Source organism: Falco biarmicus, chromosome 1 (assembly GCF_023638135.1).
Source record: "Falco biarmicus isolate bFalBia1 chromosome 1, bFalBia1.pri, whole genome shotgun sequence".
Classification (NCBI taxonomy): domain Eukaryota; kingdom Metazoa; phylum Chordata; class Aves; order Falconiformes; family Falconidae; genus Falco; species Falco biarmicus.
The window spans coordinates 69228459-69255410 of record NC_079288.1 but is presented as its reverse complement, the minus strand read 5'-3'; the positions used below and the strand labels follow the sequence as shown (position 1 = coordinate 69255410).

General features: G+C 40.2%; 1 long non-coding RNA gene and 1 other non-coding gene across 3 annotated transcripts; both read left to right on the top strand.

Annotated features, from left to right (window-relative positions):
• The first annotated feature begins 5724 nt into the window (after positions 1 to 5724).
• Positions 5725 to 8504, top strand: LOC130146687 (uncharacterized). 2 transcript variants are annotated; one of them, XR_008820983.1, is made up of 4 exons: positions 5725 to 5819; positions 6116 to 6340; positions 7199 to 7301; positions 7712 to 8504. It is a non-coding gene; the product is annotated as an uncharacterized LOC130146687 (long non-coding RNA). The 2 variants fall into 2 exon arrangements; XR_008820982.1 differs by having other exon boundaries at positions 5803 to 6340.
• Positions 7464 to 7581, top strand: LOC130143983 (small nucleolar RNA SNORA26). Its single transcript, XR_008819969.1, has one exon. It is a non-coding gene; the product is annotated as a small nucleolar RNA SNORA26 (small nucleolar RNA).
• Positions 8505 to 26952: the final 18448 nt, after the last annotated feature.

The following is a 26952-nucleotide window of genomic DNA, read 5'->3' as shown; positions in this document are numbered from 1 at the left end:
TTAAGCATTTATTGGTTGTTCAAGAAAATGACTGCTCTTGAAACTAAGCATATTTGGAAATATGCACATACACACACATCATTCTGTGAAGAATTCAATATAATTATCCTTAATGTTAATAAAAATACTTCTATTTAAGGGTGGACACATTTCATGTCTTATTTCTGAGGATTCATCATAAAAATAGGAAATAATATACAAGTGTTTATGTGCCAGTTTAACAATAGTTTAGATTGGCTTTTTTGCTCGTCAGTCACATATCAAACCAGGAAAGAGGAAAGAAACTTTCACACTTGAAATGGGCTAGTGTTTTGGTTTTCTTCTGGTGCGGTCATTTTCAGAACTAGAAAGTCTATTTCTGTAGCTTTTTGAAGATAAAAAAGTGCTAAGAAAAGCAACAAATGCTAGTTACAAATGTTATAGGAACTGTATAAATAAAGAACAGTGAACAATTGTTTCCACTCTAAAGCATTGCCCTATCTCTTCATAACAAACAACTAACCCTGTGTTTCTTCCGAGTGTTAGACAAAGAGAAGGAAAACAAAGGACTATTTATAACCTAAGAGTGCTTATATAATTTCTGTTGAAAGGTCAAAAAATGCCTTCTGCATTTAATTTTAGATCGGTCTTGGTCTCATCTGGTTATACGCTTGAACATTTTTATTTCACTACATAAAATAAGAACCTATTGTAAATATCCTCTTTGGCTAGCACAGGCTTGGACTTTCATAACATTTTCCATTTGACGTTCTAAGAGTACTTTGCAAACATTCACTCAGACTTGTTAAATTATTGGGTGGCAAGTTAACATTAGCTTCTTTTACAAAGCAAGAGAACGGGCAGCAGAAATTTAGCAACTTGTTCAAAGTTATACAGGAAAGTTAGTAGCAAAGCTGGGACTGGAATATCTGCTCACTCCATGCTACAAAGAGGATATTGCATTTTCACTCCAGAAGTCATGGAAAACTCCATGGAGGGTTATGTTTCTCTTGTCATAAACTCTGGTCCAGAAACGGGTCATCATCCATCAGCTTTGCTGAACAAGTGCTTGGAACTGAATCAAACTTAGGATATATTTCCAGGCAATTAAAAGGGCATTTTAGCGAAAAAGGCAGTTAAAACAATACTCAGGTTTTCTGGAAGGTAGGAGAATATATAATAAGAATTAAAAGAGAATTCAGGTACCTGAAATATTTTCAGTGCTGACAATGTATATATAGAATTTTACAGACTTTTTTGATATTTTGTATCTCACATTAAATTATGTTTTACAAAAAGTATCAGTATTTAATAAATTTATTTAATTTAATAAAATTTAATTTATTTAATTTAAAATTTAATTAAAAATTAATAAAATTTAACGGAATGGCAAATATGTAGACACAAGCATGAGGACGAAGAATTTTCCATGAAGCTTGGCCCCCACTGCAGAACAGATTAGGAGCTTTAGTACAATGCCAAATGCCAACTTGCAGTCCTTGGACTGAGGTTGTAGGGCATGCCTCATAGCAGGTCCACGGAAACCTCTATTTGCACCTGAAATTCTAATGGTTAGAGTGAGTTGTAGTCCATGTAAAATTCATGGCAATCCACACAAAATGTGGGGATTCTCTTGGAGGCCTCTTAGTCTAAAGCCTGCCCACCACCACCACCACCCCCAAACCACACATGCACACACACTTTGGAATCACTATTCTTCTTTAAGATTGTCAGCTTCAAAGCAACCCCTACCCAACATTTTAAAATAACCTGAGAAATTATTTCTTTTGATTTAAAATATGGTAAAACTTTATCTTTAGAATCCTAACAAGTCATACTGACACCTACCAAATATGAAACAAAGAAAATAAAACTTTGCACTAAATTGATCTCTGAATCTCCCTTATCTTTGCTAATTATACATTATACTAGTTGACAGAGAGGGAATACCATCTTTTCCTTTTTCTCAGGAATTGCTATTTCACAGGAAAAACCAAAATCACTTACAGCAGCTGACTTGTTGTTTTTTTTGGCCAGCCATCAGATTTGAAAGCCCAAGGCCGCAGAATAAGACAGATGCAAATACATTGATGTCAAATACACCAAAAGCTGACTGAGTAGATAAAAGGGGCTAATAGTTCTACAGCCTTAACCATTAAACAGCCTATTCTATGAAGAGGCTGTTTAGGCCTTTACGATCAGTTCAATGCTCAATAATGGCCTAGAGGAGTGATTATCTCATAATATCTTACTCTTGCCTTTTCCCTGCTGCTTAATTGTGTTTCAAAAATATTCTGTTAGGAGCTTTGAACAATGACAATGAGAGAACTTCTGCATATTGCTTCATCAGTTTACATAATACTAATCTTTCCTGACACTCACTACTCAACTGAAAACACGCCCACATTTCTGTAAGGTAGAATCTTGAAGAATGGCCTCTTTATCAGGTATTTTATTCAGCAAGGAAGTTCACTAGCATTTTTCTTAGCTATATAAAAATGTGCTTTAAGTTGGAAAGATCCCGTTTAAGTTCTAATCATACATATTGGCTAGAAAGAGATAACCAAATTTTTTAGCTGTGGAAGTGATTTCTCAAACACAAAGACACTCACTGAGCAAAAATAACAGAAAACATATGTTTCTAACAGAAATGTATTGCTATTTCTGCCTCTGGAAAGGAAATAACAATTCTGGCTTGCCCTTCTCTCCTCCAATGGTTTTATTTATTATTTTTGTTCTATTCTACAGACTAATTTTAACTAACATACATTCTGAGGACAAAACACAAAGGATATTGTGACAGCAGACAGGCTGTAAGTGGCATTTAGTTTATTTTCAGCATGAATTTAGAATAGCCTTTTCATTTTATGTAAATTGTGGCATAAATTAATCAGATTATGTTTTTATTACATTACCATCTCAAAGTTTTAATCAAGGGCAGAAAAAAAGCTACTGCATTGTAAGGTCCAAAATCTGCCAGTTATTTAATGCAGATGGATACTGTCATCCATCTGCAAAGACTGATGGTCGCAATGGATTTTTCTTGCTTGGTTTTCCTTCATATTACTGTGGAAAAAGACAGTGACATTGAAATGAAACATTAGTGACAGTTGTGCATTTTGGTGAAACTAACATGATGTTTTTGAACAAATGTTTTTCCAAAGTCTTTCAGCTGAGAGGTATCAGGCCAGTGACTTTGAGATTAAATTCATGCATTCCACAAAGAAAGACTTGGCTGATTAGAGCACCACTCTTCAAGATCTGAATAATTGAGTTCAGATCACTGCAAACTCCTTAAAAAGCTCAACAATAAATCCACAAAATAACCAAGGCACCCCACTGCCAATTAGCTAACTTCAAAATGCAGACCTTCAGATATTCTTCTCCACGACCACCTAAAGTGGAAGTGTCCTAACATAAACAGACCTGGCAACATCTACTGGCATGGTTGACCAGGTGCCTGACAGCTTTTCCTGCTAGAACCTGCTAACTTCTCACACTGCAAAGAAGCAAATGTTCTTTTTCACCATTAGGTGATCAGTGTGGAATAAAACTAGCATGTTTACTATCTGATTCTTAAGTGTAGTTTTTGTACCAACTATACATACTCTCCCCCTCCTCCCTTAAATATTTTCATGTTCATGGTGAAGCTTCCATGACAACTGAAGTTCCTGTAAGTTCTGCTCATGACCAGACTTGCATCTCTCCTGGATCTCTCCAGGATCCATCTCAAAATTAAGCTGTACTTAGATCCACTGGTGACATGGGCTTTCCCACAAGTCCCCAAGATACCCAGGGTTGTAGGCAGACTCAGTGCCCAGCTAAGAAGTTTGTTCAGATAGAAGTTAAAGAGGCAGCCCGTTTGCTCCAACAAAACAGAAACACAGCAGATCCGCTTGCAGTCTTGTAGGTAGTAACTCAATGGTTGCAGCACTTGCCCAAGTGAAACAGGACACCCTGACCTGCATGTAAAGAGATTCAAATTCCCATTTGAACATTGCTAGGACAGAAATTTATTCTATAGGGAAGGTCTGGGAAGGGACAGAGAAGGTGGCCTCTGCATTCCTGCTCTTGAGTTTGTGCCACTACCAGACAAGAAAGTTTCATGGAGCCAGAGGGGAGGCAAACAATGCAAAGTTTGTACGGGGTAGACAGAAGAAAGCTTGTGCACGTAGGATTTTATCTGAATTATTAAAATGCTCATCTGGGAAGGATACTGATCACTGGTTTGCTGTGCTAACAGAGGTGCCAGCTTACATTCTGTACTAGAAAAGAAAAAAACTGAGCTTGACATACATCCCACTGACACAGGTGGTGAAAATGTAAAGGTTGGATGCTACTTCATCTTTTTGGCTATATGACAAGAAAGGACTGATCTGACTTACCTGCCTAGCTGTAGAAAATGGTCATTGCAGAGAACCCCACTTGAAATAACCTGAAGCTACATGCCTTACAAATTCATATCCAGAGAGGGACTTACCTAGAGCTCTGAGACAGCTTCCGAATCCTGATGTCCTCACAATAAATTTACTGGCACAGGGGTTACACCTGCAACAATGTTTTAAGTATGAATAATTAGTCAGAAGAAGTAACTAGAAGTGATAAGAAACACTTTCTAGAGCTATCCCTTCATTGCAACTATGTGATTGCTGGTTTCTGGCTGAATCAGGTCAGTTTAGTTCTGCTGAGGGTAATTTAAATGCAGGGTTCAGAAAACTTAGGGGTAGTGGGCCAACCTGTAATTTTCTTTCCACACACTTACAGGTGCTGTGCTGTGGCAACTCACTATAAGGCAATACACACCGTTTCTCACTGAGACAGGAAGCTAAGAATTATCAGAAATATATTCACCTCTTTGTGAAGCCAGGGACTTTCATTGAATTCGGAACTCCACAGGAACCAAGATGTTGCGGTTCCTACCCTACTAGCTTTGCTGGGCAACATTCAAAGTGTCTGTGCTACAAATTACCAATTCCCAGTTTACGCTAATCTGCTTGTACTCACCCTAAAACGTCTTAGTAGTGTCCCCAGCCAGCAACACATCTCAGCTGAGGTGGAACAGCCATGTTTTGCATCCACGCTGTGCACTGACAGGACAGGCCTGGTCCCACCATGCTGCCCCGGGAATGGCGGCACAGGCGCGCTCTGGAGCCAGCGGCACTTGCTGTAACGGCAGCGAGGGCATTAGCGCGGGTTGGGGCCTGCTGCACTGCCCTCGCAGGCAGATCCTAAGCCTCCTAAAGCAGGGCTTAGATGGGAGTTTAGACAGAGATCAACGGTACTTAGTTCCTCAAAGCCGCTAACGCGGCTGCTACTTCACACCGCAGACGCTTTTGTTTCTCTGCCTTTTAGCCTTTGGAGGCTGAAGGCCTCCGGGCCCCCAGCGCTCGGCCCGGGCACAGATCGGCAGTTACGTCCCGACCAGGACGAAAGGCCGCGTCACGACCCAGGCGGTAGGTCCGCCCCTGACTGACTGCCGCAGGGAGCACGACTGAGCAACCGGGGCGCTTCTCACGGAGGCAGAAGGCCGCCCCCTCACCCCTGACCGGTGCGCTCCGTTGGCACCGGCCGCCCCTTCCCAGGGGCAGCCCCCGCCGTCGGGCCGCGGGGGGAAGCGCAGCACTGCGCCCCTCCCTCAGCGGCTGCGGGGAGACCCGGCGCGCGGGCCGCTCCCCCCGCGCGGGGTCACGTGCGCCAGCTCGACCAATAGGCGGCGGCGCCCTTCCCGCTGGCTCCTCCGGCCGCGCGGGCGCCGCGCGGGGTCTCGCGGGAGCGGCGGGGCGGTATTTAAGGCCGCGGGAGGCGCTGCGTTCTTTCTCTCCTTGCCGCTCTTCGCTGCGGTAAGCCTGTTGCAGCTGCTCCCCAGAAGGAGCCCCGGGCTCCTGACGGAGGGTGGGAGGCTTGGGGTGGTGGGATTGGACCTTCTCGCGTCTTCCCTTCACATCTTGCCCTTCCAGAGCCTGGCGGTGCTCTGGGGAGTCAACACAGGGGGATAGAGCGCCTTTCCCTCACAGAAACCCAGTGCGGAGCCGTTCGCCTCCGCCCTGCATCCTGTCGTGAGGCACAAGCGTCCCTGTCCCTCCCCCCTCCCCGGCCCCCCTCGTTGCCCCTCTCTTTAGATTTCTCTCTGCCGCAGGGAGCGGCGGAGGCCGCACGCACCCCCAGGGCGGCCGCCCGGCGGGGAGGAAGGCGGCAGAAAGCGCCCCACGGTCCTGGCAAGGCCTTCAGATGACCCCGAAGGCTTTGCCCGCTGGCCTGCCGCGCTCGGCTGCTCCCAGCCCGGGCAGGAGGCAATGCACAGGGCAGGCCTTCCCAGTGGGAAGCGCTGGGGACCTGGACTCGTGCCTTTGAGCGCCTATAGGTAAGGGAGCACACCGACCTCGTCACGTATCTCACCTCTTCTGATAAGGCTTTGGGCTTCAGAAACGGAGGGCTTTGAACCTGAGACTTTGTACCACCTAAAGACAAACATATGTCTGAGGATACTGGTCTGTATCACTGTGAGACAAAGAAGGGTTTGTGTACGTTTGTTTCCCTTTCCTTTTCTAAATGGTAGGTGTTGAGCTGTACAGACCTTAAGTCGGATTCAGTGCAGTGGTTTCTTTTTTTTAGTCTACATCAAGAAAATTACAGTCATAACTTGCAGTGTTTAGGGTGCTGAATGCTGTAGGCACTTAAGTTCAAACGGATTTAACTTTTCAAACAAAAAGTCGTCACTGATTATGTAGGCGTTTGGCCTGGTGGTCTAGTATGTCTGTAACAGTGACTTTTGATGTCTGTCTTCGTTGAGGTCTGTGTATAATTTGTTACAAGGTATGTGTAACTAGGCACAAGGTAGCAATGAATAGGCTGGTAAAGGTCAGTTTAAGTCTGGAATTGTACAGCTTCAGGGTAGCGTCAACTTTTTAAACAATTTAGGCTTAATAAACTTTCCATTGTTTCTGATCAGTAGTGTATTTTAAAAGAACTTCTATGTAGTTTAAATGGGCTAATTAAAACAATCTTTTCAACAGATTAAACCATTGCCTACCTTTTCCTTTAGGTCTTGATTTGATAACAAACTTCATGAAAACGACTTCTGCAACTGTAGAACATGACTTCTAAGAAAATCTAATTCAACCTAATAGCAACTCTGTAGAATGTGGCTTTCAGAACGTCTGTAATAAGACAATATAAATTACAATATGTAATTTAATTTCATCTTTTTTGTGCTGTATAGAGGTACTAAGCAACTTTGAAATATTTTAGACATGGATGATGACACCTAAATTAGAAGCAATGCTCAAAACTTCTTAGGAATGAATAATACCTTCTGCTAGAAGGTAAGTGTGCTCTAGTCTAATGACAATTGCAAATAGTTTTAAAACTTGATTTTTCATAAGTTGTAAATTTCAAGCAAACTGTGGTAACTCTTGAGTAAATAAGTTCAGATAATAATCTTCAATAAGAAAAAAAGGTGCTTTAATCTACTCCCCTTATATGCTTTGCCCGCTTAAGTCTGGCAGTGTCTTAAGTGGCCAACCCAGAGGGGTATAAAAGATCTCTCTCAAACCCAGAGGTGAGGTTGAAACTCTTCTTTGGATCATGCTGAGAGGAACACATTCATGAAACTAATGAACTTTGTGAAGCTGCTTCATCAACTTTATTACTAGCTTGTAGGTAGGGTTTGAACTGTTATCAGATTGTCATGTTATCTGAGTCTTGGTATCAATTTTGTGTAAATCTTTTTCAGGTTTCTCAAGTCTGTTGGTGCTTTATGTGAACCTACATGATAAATGTCTTGAATGAAAAGAGTTCCTTGTAATTGGTTGGTCTCCAGGTACGTTGCATAAAAAAGGATTAAAAAAATATTAGTGGATGTATTGCCTTCTATATCTAAATTTAATTTATTCCTTACCCGAAAACAAAAACTCCAGCAATAGTTTGGACTAGTGGAAACCTGTGTGGTAATTGTTAGGACTTCATACAGATTTAGCCAATCCAAATCAGAAAAAAGTCAGAGGAAAGCTTGTGATTGTTATTGGATCAGTTTATTCTAACATTTCCTCTAATCTGGCTGTCCTGTGGAATGGAATCCATACTAGTGGTATGGGAAAGGAAAATCCTGTCCTGCACAAATGAAGACAATTATATTGAGAATTGGCTCTGACTTAAGGGTTATTTAATGTAGCATGTTTATATAACCCAACCTCAGGCCACCAGTTACCACTTGTATATATGTGATGCAGACTGCAAATTAAAGAAAATTTGCAGGGAGGAAAGCAGCATGCGCAAGGGATTTGAACCGATATTAAACATCAGCTTAGGATTTCATGAGTTGCTGATTTCTGAATTCATACTAGATGACTACAACCTGTAATATGTTGTTTTGAAAGTGGAATTGAGACCAGCAATGGCTAAAACTGCACATCTTCAATGATCATGTTTAAACAGGAACCGTGCCATTTGCTGAAACAAGTTTCCTCAAACTGCTGTAACTTATGTCTATATGTATTAATTGAAATAAAATGAAAATGCTACCAGAAGTCCGTGTTCGAAGGTTTCTTGTTCAGGTACTTCCTGTATGAAGGCTTGGGTTTGTTTTATGGATGTGAATACTTGTGTTGTCATGCAGAAACATTATCTTTAGATGTGCACGCTTGATAAACTTAATTTTTAATTTAAGTGGGCCATTTTCAATGCATCTGTAATCTTCATCTTTTATTCTGACTACCTGATCCTCGTTTTCTGAAGTATTTTAGAATGCAAAAGCACTTTGAGATCAACTAGTCAACTTCCAAGTCATTTCATTAGGCTGTATGTGCTATTTGCATGTTCTCCAGCTAGTGAAAAGGTCTCAAACTTTAAAGAACAAAGAATCCCATTACCTGCCCATTTCAAATAAAAAAAAGTGCAAAAGGTTGCAATACTCCCTGTAAAGAACAACCAGTGTGAAGATCCTTGAAGAGCAAGATCAGTGTTGAGTGATTGAAAGCTTTTGTGTGCTTATGTCTAAACATTAAAAACTTACTCCTCAATGGTGGGTCTTAACAAGAAGTGATTTGTGTGTCCTGTTACTAGCCACTAGTACCTTAAAATGCACAAGCAAGAATATAAAATACTGTTAAAGTAGCTGCCAGGTGCTTCCCCACTGCCTATAGAGGAAAGTGAGTTAAGTGTGGATTTATGGAACAAACACATGGTCAGGTTTAACCCCCATCTAGCCACAAAGTGTTTCTGGTTATCTTTGCTTAAATCTAGGCTAAATGGGGTATTTAGTCGTCAATATTTATAGCCTGCTAGTCTTGCCTAGGTATTTATTTTCCTGTGGACTTGTGTTTTAATAAACTAAATTTGAAGGGAATACAACAGTACTTTCCCTTCTTTATATTAAACCTGTCTGACAACTGTCTAGTTCCTGTTATAAAAAAACAATAAACTATTTTCCTACAAGCCTTGTCAGTTATTTTATAAACCTCTGTCCCCTGCAGTCACACTCAGGGTTTGTTTTAGTCTATTCAGTCTTGCCTTATGTGAGTGTGGTTTCATAGCTGATCCATGCTGCCCTGTCCAGGCTGTGTAAATCATACTTATCTTGGGTTCAACACTAACTGATGGCATTTAGCATAGAGAGACTTTAAATGTTTTCTCCTGTATAACTGGTAAACTTGTTTACATTTGTTAGCTTGGGATGGTGTTCTCAGTGAGCTGTCTGCACTTCCAGAACTTTATGAAGGGAGTAGAATTATCTTGGAAGGGCTGGAGTTTTCCTTCCCAGATCTATTAGTCGCACAGTAAGTGGTGTTAAATTCCATCTGCTGCTCTGTCCATAAGGATCTTGTCAGAATCAAGATGTTTTGGAGTCTGCAGCCATTGTTACCTTTTGAGTATTCTGTGTTTTTCACATCAGTTTGAAAACAGCTTTGAAATTTTTCACTTATGAAAACTATTTGTTCCTCTCCTTTTTGAATTAATGGCCTAAGTATACTTAAGGCCCCCTACTATTTCATAGTAGCTATCATGCCCTTGAAGGACCTATCTGAAGACTTATTGAAAAGAATGTTCCTTTGAGTCATGCTTAGGTGCTGACTCTTTCAGAGACTTATTTGTTTAGGGTTTTTGAGGCATTACTATTCAACTTCATGCTGTGCAGTTGGTGATAAAAATTGCCATTAAATCCTAATGACTTAGTCCTTATTCACAAATTTGTTCTAAAACATTTCAGTCAGGTCCTTGTTCATTCATCCCTAGTTTTTAAAAATTTTGGGAAAGTAATCTCTATCACAGACAAATCATTCACTTGGCTTTTGTGATGTAGCCTTCAAATTCTCAAAGGCTCCTTTCATACTTGCTCATTTCTTGGGCTTGCAAATTCTTTTGCAGACTGCCTGCTTCAAATCAATTTGAAAAGATTAATATTTTGTATCATATTGTTCCTTAAGCATTTCTGCTGCTTCAGTATCATACAGATTTAGATGGGGTTATTCAATTTTACTTCGTTTTGGCATGACTTGCAGTTACTGAAAGATACAGCTTCACTGTGGAGCACATCCATAGTTTAAAAGGGCTATAATTTTTGTGTTTTTCAATTTGCCCATGAAACTTGATTAAAACTTGTCTTTTAAGCAACATTTTACCTGTTTAGCCATACCGCACCCTTTTAAACTGGTACTTTTATGTAGTTTCATTGCTCACTGCTTTTCTCCTGTTTTTTCCTTTTTTAAAGGGAGAAATTTGCCTAAAATTTCAGTAAGTTCAATATAGAAATGTTTTAGGATGTACTTGTTTCCATTGCTGACAGCTGAAGTTTTGTTTCCTATCAGTCTGTCTGTTGCAGAAGATAAGCTTTTTCAGATCAGTGACTTGCACACTTGTACTACATACTGGCAGTATGTTATTGTTTCCCCAACAGAATTGCAGTGTTAGCAAAGTCCTAGTTTGCCATAGTTATCAATGAAATACTCATGAGCTACTAAGAGATGACGTTGCATGTAAAGTCAAATCTTTGCTGTTCTGCCCTTCTGAAATATCTGGTAAGAAAGAGAGGATCCATTCTAAACATGATCTATTCTGCTTTCACACAGCAAAAATGGATTCAGCTTACTGGTTTTAGTCCATCTGGAGAGGGAGCAATAATGAGAAAAAGTGTACTTGAGACTCAGGTGAATACTTAACATTTCACCTACCTTGTTCTTCAGGTAACTAGGCAATCATAAGGCACTATTTAAAAAGGGGAAGAGCTTTTTCAGTAGAATGGGTTTAATAATACAAAGTCAAAATAGAGTTTGTATTTTAAGCTAAAGTATCAAATTATTTCATGTGTTTATAAGGCTTACGACTTTGTACATTTGACTGACTCTGTTACGACTCAGTTGGGGCCGTTATTCTATGCTGAAGGCTCATTTGGAAGAAACACTGGTTGGAAAGATAAGTCACTTGAGAGTAGACTGTTCTATGACTTCTCATGAGTAGTTACAGTAAGAACTCTCTTATCGATTAACTTTGACTTGTTTCTATTCCATCTTCAGGCTTTTTGGAGTATAAATACGTCAGTTCAGGCATCGTTCACCTAATTAAATTTATGATATATCATGTTAAAGTAGTGAAGCAAAACAAAAGGATTAGTATTAGTCTAGGAATATGAAGTAAGTCTGCATGTGATAACTTTATTGTTGTAAGTTAGCTCATTCACCCTAACGGCTGTGCAGTTCACTGAGAGCTGGTTTGTATGAATTCTGTCCTCTAAATGAAGCTCTAACGTTGCAATTTTTGCTTTTATTACTCATTGGAAAAGTGAAGACTAATGGAAGAAAAACAGCCAGGTTTGCTGGAGAATAGTCAAGGGCTAACTAGTTGGCTTGCACCATTACAGATTTGTGTTAACTGGCCTTGTTACAAGCTAGATGATATTAAGGCAAATTCTGTCATTTTGTAAGTTTTTGTATGATCATTTGTACAACAGGGATTATATGAGAGTGTTGGGGGAAATAAAGATGGAGGAAAGCTGCAATATAGCTTTTAATCTGTACATTTCTGTTCATTCAGGCTTATTGATTGCTAATTTAGGAATGCTGCATTGGTTTTTCACCAACTAAATCTGCAAGAATGTTAAATTTGTTCAGCAAGACTGAAGACTGCCAGACAGAAAAGGGAATATTTTCATATCTATGTATTTGTTCTAGCAGACAATTGAAAGCATGATAGTTCTTCTGTAACTTACTGCTAAAACTGTCAAGATGTCAAGACTCAATAATCAAAGAAAATGCAGATAAAAAAAGCCGAAGAATTAAGTGTACTTTGGGAGTGACATGCTCAGCCCTGGACCGTTTCCTGTGCACAGGGCTACATGGAACAACGTTGTTTTGTATTCTGTGCAAGAGTCTGACAAGATGCAAAAATGTTTATTCTTCCCGTTTTTTTTGAACTGGGAGCAGTTGTTGGGGGACCACCTTGAAAGTCTGGCACTCCCCAAGAGTTTTAGTTCTGAGGACCTTGGCAATACCAGAATTTCTGTGATGACTTATACTTAGTAACACAGATTTGGGACCTCCAGGGTTTGTACTGTTTTGTTTTTAAGGATTTAAAATTTGCATGCAGGTATTAATTAATGTTAGAGTTAGGTTTATGACCCTTTGTGGCCTTATATTAATAAATCATACTTACAGATCTTCAGTGGGAAGCTTGGAGGCAATACTCAAGTAATAACGGCTAGTTGTTGTCCTAGTTATTCTTTTGACTTGATGGTTAGTTGCCTGCATCTTCCTTATTTATGCCTTCCCATAATGTTATGGTTGTATCCAAGATTCTTGAGTTCGTGCAGAGCAGAACAGCAGTAGGGTGAGTATATAGGCTGAATGGACTTGTACCTAAGAAACAATGAGTGTGCATCCCATGTGTTCTGATTTGGATCAATGCAGGCAGACATTTCTCACAAAAATGCAGTTTGAGATAGCAAAATCTTTTTATAGTTGTTAGATATCAGATCTGTATAGAACATGTTTTCTTAAAACTTTCTACATTTGGTTTCAGATGCAACTCACATTGGATTTTTCCACACATCAATACTTTTGCTCATCTAAACAAAGGTGAAAGCTGTGTGACCTTCAGTGACATTCATTGCTGCAAAGAGGGCCTTTTCTGTTCAGTGGACCCTGATGTAAAGATCAGAGATTTCCTCCTATGCTTTGATATTTAACATCTGCAGCTTTGACTCGGTGCATAAACACTGAACACTGTAATACTGAAAACACTCATACTCCTTCAGATTAAAGAAAAGTGTACAAGCGACAACAATGACTTGCCATCTTCAGATTGTATTGTATGTTTACTGTAAGACATAAAGTTAATCTAATCACAACACATTCTAATGTATTTCAACCTAAATGTACTTTATTAAAATAATGATCAGCAGTAATTGGAAATAGGCAGAGGCCTAGGAAGAGCAGTGTGCACAAAACCAGGGGATGAAAAAATGCTGGGAGTTGCTGCTTTTAGCACTGCCTGGGTTTGGAGACAATAGGTCATGCAGATCTTAGTTTGTTTAATGTGGTAGCAGGTGAGATAATTGTCTTTCCTTCTCAGTGGCATATTGCACACCAAAGCAGAGGTGGTATTTGGCCTGTGATTCAGTGTTTTTCAGACTTTCTCCTGATAAGTGAAGGGATTACATGAAGGTAAATTATATGAAGGAATTTGGCTTAGGTTTCATTAGTGGTCCTGCCATTAAATCTTATTACAGATGATGTAGGAAGATGAAATCCCAGCTTTTATTTGGCTATATCATGATCTGTGCCTTAAAAATAGAAAATTATCTCATGTAGCTTGTAAAGTGAAAGAAAATCAATAGCACCTCTGTAGAAAAAAATCTCAGCAAGCTACTTGAAAAGATTGCTAACTGTAATGTTCTCAGGATTTTGGTAATGGATCCTAATAGATTCATCATTTTTATTTACTTATTTTTCCTCTGACATGTAAACGTAAAATATATCCAACATACTTTACTGGTAAAATAACCAGAAGGGAATAAAGCCAAGTAAAGCAAACAGAAGGATGCAGTCTGTTTCCAGAAAGAATGTGTTCTGTCCCACATACCCAGACTCAAGATACTGATTTCAGATCCAGCATGGCACAAGATTTTTAGAGTTGCTGATATGCAGTGACATACCATGATTTTTTTTTTCCAGATACCCATGGATTTCCTCAAAATTTTGTTTTAGACCTTGCTGCTGCTGTTTCAATTTGCAGATAGGTCTGTGTTCTGTGTTGCGTGGTATAAAAGAAAAAGAAAAGAAAAAAAAATAAGATAAAAAAAGTAGATAATTAAAAAAGAAAGAAAATAAAAAAATCTCTTTTGCTGCTCTACATGAAATCTCGGATTTTCATCTACACATACTGCTGCTATCAAGAAAATCTGGAAAGAGAAAAAAGGTATAATGGTGGAATTCATAGGTGTGCAATAAAAATGCTTTAACTCTGTGATGTGTTTTTATAGTAAGTGATGTGAAAATTATTAAAAAGCAACCCCAAGAACTATAAGATAACATTAAGTCCCTCCTGGATTCAAGCCCTTGCTCCTTCTTATAATGCATAATGAGTATGTTTATTGGAACTACATACCAGCTGCAGTCCTTTCAGTTGTCCACTACTCCTTTTTTGTATATCATTGTTGGCAGGGCCTAAGTAATTTTTGGTCCTATGCAAAAAGATGCTGCCAGGTCAGTATTTTCATGTCATTTTGTTGTGTAGGGAGAGCACCTCAGGTTTGGGTACCTTAACTGTAGATCATTTCTTCTTCATAGTGTTGCAGATGTAATAGCAATGTGGTCCAATTCTCACCTGTGTGGTGGTAAGGCTGAGAAGTCTGACGGATCCGAGCTAGGTCTCATCTGCCCTCTTGGTCTGAGCTGGGAAACGATGATTGCAACAGCTGTGACTCCTCTCCAGCATAGTTTTATCACATGTGTTAGTTCAAGGAAACTAATTATACAAACAAGTAACAGGGTGACTTTTTTTACTGCTACTGTGCTGTACATTGGGTTTTTTTTCCAAACTGAAGTTTTATTGCTCTGTCTGTTTTGATTCACAGTATTATGTCTGTTCTCACCTGACTTGTACAAGACCTTGCAGTGTGTCTATTTACCATGAGTCAAAGCAGAAGAAAGGTCTCAAGGTACCTGTATAGGTTGGTCCTATTAAAACTCTACACCAAGTTCCTCAGATTGCCATGCTCTTTGCAGGCTCCTTGGGCTACAGCCTTCCTCTTCAGTAGCCGTGATTTTTACTTCTCATGGAGCTTCTTCCTCCTTTAACCAATTTGAGTTTTGTTGTTACCGTTTCTTAAAAATGCTAACCAAAACCCCATCTTAAACTGACAGAATATGGAGAAGCAACTGCTTTTAGTAAAAACTCTGTGATATGTGTGTGATGTGAAAGAACTATAAAATTAGACACAGTAAACTGAATGAAAACAAGTTTTAAGATACAGAAAAATAATAGCTCTGCTTTGCAGCTATCTGTGTCACTGATTAATACTTACAATTACAGACAGTATTAAGCTGGTACGTAAAAATCACAAAAAATTATATTTTTCTTTCTTGCATGCCTACAGGCAGCATATTTGCTGGGGAGCAGGAAAAGAAAAATTACTGCCGTTGTCATACTTCATAACGGAACTAGCACCGCCTGGCTTATGCACTATATGCTGTGTAGTCCACAATTTTTATAAATCCTTTCCTTGGACTGCTTGGAAATTGCTAGGAAAAAGAAAGTGTGCCAAGAATTCACCATAAAACATTGAGAACTTGAGTACCTGTATTTATACCATTAGAGAGGGGCTGATGGTTTTCCTTTTTGACTAGAATTATGACTGTTAACTGAATGCAGCTTCAGGTATGAGTGCTCTCTCCGCATTTGGATATAGGGGTTGGGTATGAAATAAAAAGATAAAGAAAAATATTGAATATATTATATACCTTCTTAAATATCCCATGTATCTCAAACTGCTTCATTATGAATTACAGTGCTGCTATCACTTCAGGAACTGTAACCAGATGCAGCATTTGTTATGTAGTTACTACAGCTCCCATGTAACCCTTGGACAGAACTTGATTTCTGAGGAAGAAAATACAGATAGGGTACTGCCATTGGTTTTTGTTTGTGGTTTGATTCTTTTTTTTTTAGAAGACTTGCATTTTTTATTAAGTGGAATTGTCATTCCATGTCCACTAGTGTGACAGAAGAGCTGCTCTCTCAGCTCTCACTGGCTTGAGACCTGTCTATTAGAATTTGAAAAGGCTGCTTGAACTTAGGTAGCTTTAAAACTTCCAGAAATAAGGTATGCAAACTTAGCTGAAGGTCACTAGGACCTGTAAGTCAGTATCATGGATGACAAGCATGCTAGGACAAATGAAAGGTAGGTCTTCAGACAATTTCACCAAAATTCAATGAAACTGTGTTTGTTTACTTTAGCAGAGAGTCAGGCCCCCACTCCTCTCTACAAACCTTAGTTATCTTTCTGAGGTTGCTAGTCATGACCTAACACCTACAATGATTTGAGGTCCTGTCCTCAGTCTGGCCTCTTTCCTATTGCTACCAGGTGCCCAGTCTGAAGGTTTGGGTTTACGTAACTTTGGGTTATTCGTATAATTTCTCACTAACGCTCATGCTGTTAACCTGAACTCATCTTTGATCTCGTTCAGCAGGGTGAGAAGTTTCTAGCTTTGACTCACAGTTTGTCGTCCTACCTTTAGTTTTTGCTTTAAGAAAATAATCTTTATTTTTCCATGTAAGTGATGTGTCCTTCCATTGTGGCTTCTGCAACTTAATTGTGGATTACTCCCATTTAACCACTTCTTGTTTTTATTCAGGGTAATTGTATTATTACTGAGTCTGCCTTAAGAAGTTTATTTAATATCTTCCTGATATTTTGTGTATGTTTGTGTGAACACAAAGAGAAGTCGTTCCTTGCAATTTGTAATCGGAATCTTTAAAGTAGTTATAGACTGTGATTTAAGTGCCTTTGTTTTTATGCTGTGGGACATAGTTTATATATGTTTTTATTGCCTGGAGATTTGAGTACAAGTTGGGCTGCTTGAAAGGGTCTTGCATAAAATTCAGTAGTGCAAAATGCTGTTGCCATTTTCTTGTGGAAAAATAAATTAGAGGTGAATATTTCATGTATTGAAAAGGGGGTAGGGAGGAATTGTTTTTCCTTCCAAGTAAATTATTTTCAGTTGTCAGATTTCAAAGCTCCAAGTAAGAATATTATATGGATATCTGTTTGCTTATATTCCCAGCTGCCTTTCAGATTGACTCTGGTAGAATTTCTTGTGGTAGATTCTATAAATTGCATGTTTTGAAGTAACTTAAATAAATAATTTTAGGGTAGGATTTTTCAGAAGTATTCAGAACTGAATTCTTTCCAGTCTTTCTGAGATTAGTGTTTTACTGTTGATGTCATTAGAGCAAAATTTGTTCAGTACTGAACAGTTTGAGAATCCCACTGCTGGTGTATAGGGTCTGGCTGAGATGGAGTTAATTTTCCCGCAGCAGCCCTGGCAGCGCTGTGCTTTGTACTCATAGCTAGAAAGGTGCTGGTAACACACCAGCGATTTGGCTACTGCTGAGCCGTGCTCTACCGCATCCAGGCTGGCTCTCCAGCATTCCCCCACCAACAGCCGGCTGGGGGTGGGCAACATATTGGGGAGGGGGCACAGCCAGGACAGCTCATCCAAACTGACCAAGGGATATTCCACACCGTATGATGTCTGCTCAGCAATAACAGCTAAGAGAAGCAGGGGACTGGGGGCATTCGTTACAAAGATATTCATTTATGATGTTTGTCTTCTGGTGCAACTGCTATGTGAAGCCATACTTCCTAGGAAGTGGCCGGACATGGCCTGCTAATGGGAAGTACAGAATAAAATCTTTTGTTTTCCTTTACTTCCATGTGCGGCCTTTGTTTTTACTTTATTAAACCACCTTCATCTTGACTCACAAAATTTTTTTTCATCATATTTTGTCCCTGCCCCCTGCCCCTCCCTTGTACAGAGGACAGCAGTGATAGAGCAGCTTGGTGAGCACCGGGTGTCCAGCCAAGGTCAAACCACCACAGCTGGTTACTAAAATCAAAATCTTTGGTATTTCTTAATCTCTTCAGGTGGCAGGGCGTGGTTGGTTCAGCCAAGTGATTTGGATTGGCCGCACCGAAACTGTTGATAATGTAATTCCATACTTACATCATGAAGCCAAGAGGAAAAAAATAATTATTACCCTGCAGGCACTGAAGGAAATATAAAACACACAGTGGTAGACTGTCTTTTAAGAAGTCTTAATTCACACCCTATGTCTCATCAAATATGTCACACAATAGAAACAGTCTTGCAAATATGAACTGTTTTGGTAAGCAGGAGCTTTATTTGATTTTGTTATTGTTACTCGTGATGCAGTTCTTTTAAGAATCTGAGCTAGTCCTGCAGAATACTTAATTCCTTGCTTGAATTTTGTTTCCTAACACAGCTCTAGAGGTAAAGACACTATTTACAGTTCATACCCATAGTCTGTAACACACTACAGGGCCAATGTGTAAATCAAAACAATCATTGAGGTAAAGAGTTTTAGGAAAACATGCGTTTCATACAGAGAATGGTATGGGAGACTCGATCTAGAATACGAGGACAGTCTCAGATTATTGTGTGCATGCTTTAGTGTCATTTGGGTAGCATCACTAGGGTAAAAGAAAGTCCTATTTAAGCAATATATAATTGTAATTAAAAACTAGATAGAACGTGGAGTTATAATAATGAAACAAATCTACCTGGAAAATGATAGCTTGAGGAAGCACCATGAGATGACTGAAAAAGTGTTTATAGCCATCACACAGGGGGTATTGTAATTCCAATTTTACTTTGAAATCGGAAAGCTACCATAAATTTGACTTAAGTTTTTTGGCATGGACTGAAGAAGAGTGTAGATAAGGCTGTGTCAATGCTTCTGAAGAAGCAGCCAGTGAAGATGTCGTGGTTTGTGTTTCACAAGTTGTTCAGGAGCCTTGGGAGCTGGGTTCGGTTGCTCTGGGTTGGAATAGTTCCATAAGCAGCACTGACTGAATGCCACCTATTGTGGGAAGTCCATTTCTTCAGTTGCCTAAAGACATTAACTGAGGGGGGAAAAAAATCAAGGCCCCTGCTAAACAGATGTTAAATGTTGTTTGCGACAATATAAGCTCAGTAGTCTGTTCCACCAACAAAGTATTGACATATGATGAATTACAAAATTAAAATCAATGTGAGAATTGGTTGGTGATCGAAACTTATCTAGAGCTGATATAAAATTGGCAAGAACAGAATAAAACATAGAACAAAGTGTAGACATTTTGTAAATGTCAGTGTATCTAGTCCACATTGAAGCTCTACTAGTCTTTCTTCTTGTTCGATAGTTTATGTGTCAAAACCAGGAACATTTGACACACCTCTCACATTTCTATTCTATAACTTAGCAAGAGGTGGGATATTCAATATCAGTCATTGGTTCTCCGTGCCAGTAGATTGATAGTTTAGGATTCCAAAATATACTTTGTTCACAGTCATAGCCTACTAAAAAGGTATCTAACACACGAGCCAGATGATTGTGTTACATAACAACTCGGTAACGCTGGTCTAAAAGCTCACTTGATCTTTTTAATCTTGGATAATTTTTCTGCCCAAAATTGTTTGCAGGCAGCTTGTCCAGAAAACAAATTCTTGTTTTAATTAAATTTTAATTAAACTCTTGTTTAATTTGCTGTTAATTCAGCTGAAAAAAAACACCAAGGGTAATATCACCTCTGCTTGTTAGAAAAGCAGTGCTCCAATTCAGCAAATACATGTGAGTTTTCAAATGCAATTGGTTGTACTGGCTGTGTGGTTTCTGTCCTCGCCTAACTAGAAACAGAGCCAGCTGTGATCACAGACTTTGGCTCCTTGCTCCTTGTTCAGCTGCAGCTCTGCTGAATGCAGTGCTGGGGGGTCACCATATATGCTTGCTGCCTGTGATTCCAAGCTGCTTGGAGCAGGTCTGTTTATGTAAACGTGCATACAGAAACAAGCTGCACCCAGGGATGGGTGGCTACCCAAGATTAATCAGAACAAAAAGGACTTAGCAAGTATGTAGGTCCCAGCAGGCACAGCTTCTGCAGGGCATTATGTCTTGGGAAAGAGTTAGGGAGAGAGAAGGAAGGTAATGGAAATGGATGGGGCCTCGTTACAATTTGCATACCTGGGAAAGTACACTTTCAGACATTTGTAGGGCAAGAGAAGGGTACATTTCCCTCACTCAGGAGTTCGTCTTCTGTTCTGTCCCTGGAGCTGCAAATCTACAAATGAGCCTAAAGGGATGTGATCAGCGCAGTGTAAAAAAGTCCACTGTAATTTATATAGAATCAGTCCTTGTGGTAGCAGAGAAGAACATGGTAAATAAGCCTATAGGCAACACCATAAAATTGCATTTAGACTTCTCACAGTATGCAAATTAATCTGCTTAGACCTAATTTTATGGGGCAGTTCGTGCCATGGGGTCTGGATATATCCTAAGGGACCTGGTTCTCTATAGTGCTGGGCATCCAACAGCACTGGTGGATATATAGCACTAATGATTTTATAACAGTAATAATTTTGATCTTCTGAAACTGTTTTAAATAGCTGGAATTGTGTGTAAATCAATAGCAGCAAATATGTCTCCTTATAATCATACTCCTATAAATAACTGATTTTACTGTATTGAGAAAATTAGTTTCGTCTTATCTATTACCTCATCGTACCCACTGTACAACAGCTAAACACCTTGGCTACCCAAGGACAAAAACATAATTTTGTTTAAAGATGTACTTGTGTCCCATTTATTCAGGGCATCTTAATTGTTAGATTCTCTGCATGTGGTTACAGAGCTGCTTTTCGCCAAGCTTGCAGCACATTAACCCTGATTCACAGCAAGAAGTGCCCGTAAGTCCTAGAAATTATAAAATTCTGGTGAAGTGTTATATATAGGTTCTTGAAACATGTTTTGTAACAAAAAGGCTTTTTGTCTTATGAAGGAAATAGTAGTGTATCAAATCCAGGATATTTGGTATAAGGCAAACACCTTTCTTGTTCAGGTTGCAACACTTAAATCACAGGTTGGCTTGAAAGGAGAAAAAGGTAAAACAGAAGGAGAGCAAGGTGCTGGAGCACAGTACTGAAAAGAAAACCCACTGCATTGTATCATCAACAAAAAGAGGAAAAACCTAAATTACTCTAAATAATTATGAAATTTCTTTTTGAAATGCAGGCTTCGTTTTTTTCAATTTTGAAAGTCTCAAACTTACACAAAGCAGGAGGACAAGGGAAGAAAATTATCCAGAGGGTTGCACCAGGGTATCCATGAGGCCATGTGGCACCTAAACCCACCATTAAAAATAGCTAAGGCTCAATAATCAGAACTGAATTAATGTGGAGCTGGCAAAAGACTAGTGGCTTTCTCCTCTTTGCCTTTATTTTGTAACTCAGAAAGCCTGATTGCTGAGATGTTTGCTAAACAGTTTCTAGTAATAACCATATCAATCTCATTTTGAATTACAGCAGATTTATGCCAGAGCCTGGCCTGGTGATTTTATTATGGAGACAGGCAGCCCAGGCTCTGTTTCATACTCATCTAATCTCTCAACATTCCGGGGAAAAACATGTAGGTATTTTTTTCTCAGAATAGTTTTTAAATCAGTTTTGAAAGAGTTGGGCTATAATCTTTCACTGTCAGTATGCAAGACTGTACTGGCCTACCCTCTTACTGATTCTTTTCTACGCATACAACATTTAGCAAGTAAATGGAAATAACACCACTGAGCTTTCCTCCTTGTCCCAGCATGACAGCAGGAAACTTGCTGCCACCATACTGTAACACTTAAGATGATTTTCAGCTGGTATTGCAACACTAAGAAACAAAAATAGCTGCATGTAAAGTGGCAAAATACCATACCTTCAGGGCCTTTTGTTACTAGAAAATAGGTCAATTTGCACTATTTTTAAGGATACTTGTGACCTTTCTGGTAACGATCTTATTGGCTTGGTGATATTCAAATTATGGTTCTGTTTTAAGAATAATACCTTGGTACGTTTGCTGTTAGAATGCCTAGATGGAGGACAAAAATCTTACTGAAAGCTTGATTGAATGAAGCACGTCTGGTCCGCATTTGTGTTCCTGGTGAGCGATTGTTCTGGCTTAGCAGCTCCACTGGCTGCATACAAATTCAAGGTACCAGAGGCCCTTTTCAATAAGCATGCCAATTCAGTTAAGCTGCCTAAACTCCTTGTACCTTTTCCATGTTCCTAATTTAAATTGGCAGTGCTTCTGAACGGTATCAGGTTGTCAGCGTCAGAGGAAAGAACCGTTCCTTTTGTTCCCAGAACTAGTACAGTGTGAGCTTTCTCATCTGGCGGTGCAGGATGACTGGGATAAAGAGGAGGGAAAAGTTCCCATCCTTCATCTAAAGGAAGAGCCACAAAGGAGGACTGATTTTATAACTCAGCACTGGGCTTACCAGAGGAGTTGCTGCTGAATCCTATGGATACCACTTTATGCTGGTAATCTCTCAACATCTTTTTGCTGGGAGGACAGTGCACAGTAGCAGAATCCCTTGTACCGCAGAGCAAAGATCAATACATAGTATTCACCTTGCTTGGAAATATGTAGATACCTCTTGACTCTGTGCTCCCTAGAGGAGACAGAAACACGATGCTAATCTCCCTGTCCTCCTGTGCCTTTTTATGAACTGAGCAATCTAAATGTATATATAAATATATATATGTTAAGTAATATGCCTCACAGTACATCTGCAGTGCCTTATTCAGCCTTGTTCAGTTCATTCATACTTGGATCATCTTCACATTAATAATTTAGTCAAGATCAGAGTGGCCAAACAAATATGTTCTGAAGTTCTTGCTGTTAGAGCAATCAAATTCCATAAATCTATTATCAAGGTTTCTTTGTCTTACTTACCTAGAAACATTTCAGTCCTACAAATTATCACACTGCAAAACCTTGCTACCTTACCATTCACCAAAATGCCTTATTCTGTGAGTGAAAAAGACCCCAAACTTATTTCTGCTTCTGATATGCCAACTAGAAAAAAATGTCCCCAAAGTGGCCCAAACAGCTAGGTGGTCGTAGTGCCCAGGAAGCATGTGAAGTGGATGTTTGATTGCCGGTGTGATGGTTTCAGCACTTTGGATGTGCTGTTCCATCGAGGTTCTTGAAAGCTTCTGGTTGTAGCGCTGAATACAGTTTGCATGGATGAAAATCACATTGAAGAGAGAGTGGTCTTCACAACTGCTGCTGAGATAATTACTCTAATTCTGGTCTAAACCATTGCTTGTCCCAGTAAGGAAACAGGTTTCCTGTGCCTCCTCACATGAAACAAGTTCTTCATGCAGCTCATCCTTAGCTGGCAAGTAGCCTCCTGTGCCCCTCCATCTCCCAACCCGGAACTATCTCTGGGGGTACCTCCCCCAGTCCTGAACTTTTAACATGATACTTCACCTCCATCAACATCTTCTCCAGCAAGGCTCCATCAGAGAAGGGAAGGTGGGTAGCAGATTGGGTTAAATTCTCTTTCCTCCAGAATCTTAATGTTTCATGCCCTTGCTAGGTCTTCGTCCTGCTACTCACCTTCAGCCCTCCTCGTCACCTGGTGAGAAGGTGAATCCATAATCCTGCTCTTCAAGGTGCGGAACACTTTGAAAATAAGCGGTGTGGTACAGACCCATACATATTTAAAAAAAAACATCTCCCTATTGCACTTTTTACAAGCTGGTTGTAAATTGTTTCATTGTTTACCGATTCAGTTGTGTATTTTTCACAGAGGCTTGCTCAGCAATGGAATGTTTCTATTCAAGTCTCTTGGCAAGGTGAAGCAAAAACATGGCTTGCAAAATTGCTTCTGTTCATGTTAAGAAAATGCTTTTTACCAGTATTTGTGGACTTTGGATCAGAAGTCCTCTGCATTGTATGCGTTCCCCCCTTACTGCTGTGTAATTAGGCCCTGATGTTTCGGCAGAAGAATGCTCCCCAGCCTGCTGCCAGCCCGGCGCACTCCCTGGTGCACCTGCACAAAGCTTCCCGATAAGGCCACTCTAATCGGCACCTGGAGGAATGTGGTGTAGATCAGCAGCAAGTCGCCGGTACAGTGGCTCCACTGTATCCCCAGTTAAGCTGTAACTGATATATAAACAGGAAAAAAACCCCGACTTTTTGTTTGTAACAAGCAGTGCATAGAGTTAGAGTGGATTGGATTTTTATTTTGAAAAGAGAAAATTTCAGTCGCTTTCAAACACTTGGGTTTGGTTCAGGTCCTGCAACAGTGGAGAATGTTTGCAAATCTAAGTCCAGGCAATCTTACAATTCTTAGGGGTTTTTTTTCTATATACCCTGCAATTCTTTTTATAAGCAAGACCAAATTAATAGCTTCCTCCTTTTATAAATTTAGGAAATAGGAAACAATTATAACCATCTTTTCGAAAGTCACATGTTTTTTCTAGCACTTTCTTTTAAGCATGGGTTGTAATTACTTGTCATACATTAACACTGAAGTTATCAGCTAAGAGCCAAGCCTCATTCTGCTGGATACTGCTCGTGCCTGTTGTGCTCAGGCAGCCTGCATTTTGGTAAGCTATTCAAATAAAACATACTAACAGGATGAGAGAGGTACCTTTCTTACCCAGATACAGGTCACTGGAGAATCACATGGACCAGTAATTTGGCCAATATGATTTAGTGGGACTGAATCACTATCTGACTAACTGCTGCTCTTCACACTCCCAGTAATACCATGGATATTCATCAGCTGTTACAGGGGGATAGATCAGCGCTTAGAAGGGTAATTGGTATCCATGGCTCCCTTCATTCACACAGCTGGCTGATCAAGAGAGATATTCCTAGGCAAAGCAGGTTATTCCTTGAGGTTATTTTTCTCAGACGTCCCGTATATAGCTGAACAGTTATCAAGAAACCAGAACAAAGTAAGAGCCGGAATGAGCCTGGTTGACTGATTTCACAGCTGATGGGTGGTGTGGCTCTGTTAGCAGGATGCGTGCTGTGTAATGCTCCTTTCTTTTATGCCCTGCAGCACTAAAGAGTATGCAGAATGGACTGAGACATTGTCTTGTCACGACAAAAACCCCATGCATAGGATTTTTAAAATCACAGCCTATAAATTGCTTTTTTCTCCTTCCAGTATCTTAAGGACAGATAAGCTCTTACTGAAAAGCTTTCATACCGCCTTCTGCTTCTGCTTTCCAAAGAGACAAACAACAGAGCATTGGGGCAGTGTAACGGTGAATAGACCATATCTCCCGGTGACTTTAAGAGCTTTCCTGACTAAAGATGTTTTCCTGACTCAAGTCCAGACCTGTGATAATGCAGCCCATTTTGCAGCCAGTTTTACTGTGTTATCTGAGTAGTTTTGGAGTCTTGAATCTATTTATCTCCTCTGTGATAGAGCGTGGCTGCACACCATTTACCCATTACACAGAAGAGCTGCGGCAGCAAGGGAATCAGACCAGAATCTCAGAAATCACAGACTATCAAAACATTCCTCACCTTGTTAATGTTTTACTAATGGGGTGGATGCCTTTTTGCCTTTGTTTCTTTTTTGTTTTGCTTACATTCCCAGGTGTCTTGGTCAATCACGCTTTCTTTGAGAATGGGTAGATTTAAAATCTCACCTTGAGTTAAATCCCGGGCCATTTTTAGCTTGCTTGTTGCTAGCACTGAAGAATCATATGATGCATTTTGCAATGATTTAATTGTTACCCTTTCACACAAGGTGAAGGAAGACTACAGAACAAGCTGTTTTCAGAATGTTATTCCCAACATTTCACAAGAGGCAGCCTCTGACCTAGGCTGCGTCTCCACCTTGGCAGGATGCACTCTTGTGTGGGGGGAACCTATAAAGGAGCCCCACCGTGACATGATCTCAAGGTCACCACTGCTGTGGTCTCAGAACATCCAGCTCTGGATAACTTATAGCCTCACAAACCTTTCATCTGGCACATACATCACTGCTGCAACAATGGGTTTACAGTGATATTAGCGGCAGAGGAGATGGCCATAAATGTGATATAGCGTGTGTGTTACATGTCCTTAATGGTGGCACCAGTTCCCACCAGGGACAGTGGTGAAAGTGTTAAGGTTCTTTTTAAAAGGTTAATGAGGGAAGGGGGACTCCAGCATTGCAACTGAATTTCAGAGTAATCCCTATCAGATTGCTCATAGTTCTCCTCTTACGGGGGAGGTGTGTGTGGGGGTTGTGTGTGGGGGGTGTGTGTGTGGGGTGTGGGGGTGTAATTGAAGTGTTTCTCCAGGACCAGCTAAGTCCTACTGCATTATTCATGGATACAAAGTGGCTTACTTTAGCCTGAAAGACATGTAGGAGGAAAACACAGGTTAGTTTCTTTACAGCATGAGACTACCTTAGTCTGTAACACAGCCTGTGTGGCTGCTGAGCCAGGGGTGAGGTGCTGTGTGCTGTTCACGGGGGGTGCTGTCCTGCCAAGGCACTCACAGGGCTGTCAGCAGGGTGATGCTTAGGTCTTCTGCATTTGTGGAACAGGTGAAATAAAAGGACCCCCGAGCCTTCAAGGGCCTGTCTTCAAGGACACAGTGGGAGAGGGGACAGTTATGTACCAATCATTTTAATTTCTGGTATCTGTCCTGTGCACATCCTAGTAAAATCCAACATCCCTCAGTTTTGAAGACTTGCTGACTTTCTGAGTAGCTCACAGATGGGAATCGCATGGGCAGATCCAGCTGGGAGCTCTGGCTGATTCATTTCTAGCCCCGACACACGATCAGCTTACAGACCACTGCTGCAGCTCGCTGTACTTGAGTCTTCAGACTTGAGTTCTGGAAGATGGCCCTGGGTGAACTAGAGACAAGGCCAATTTGGAAGTGCAAAAGCTCTAGAAAGGTGCTTCTGCTGATTTCCTTTCC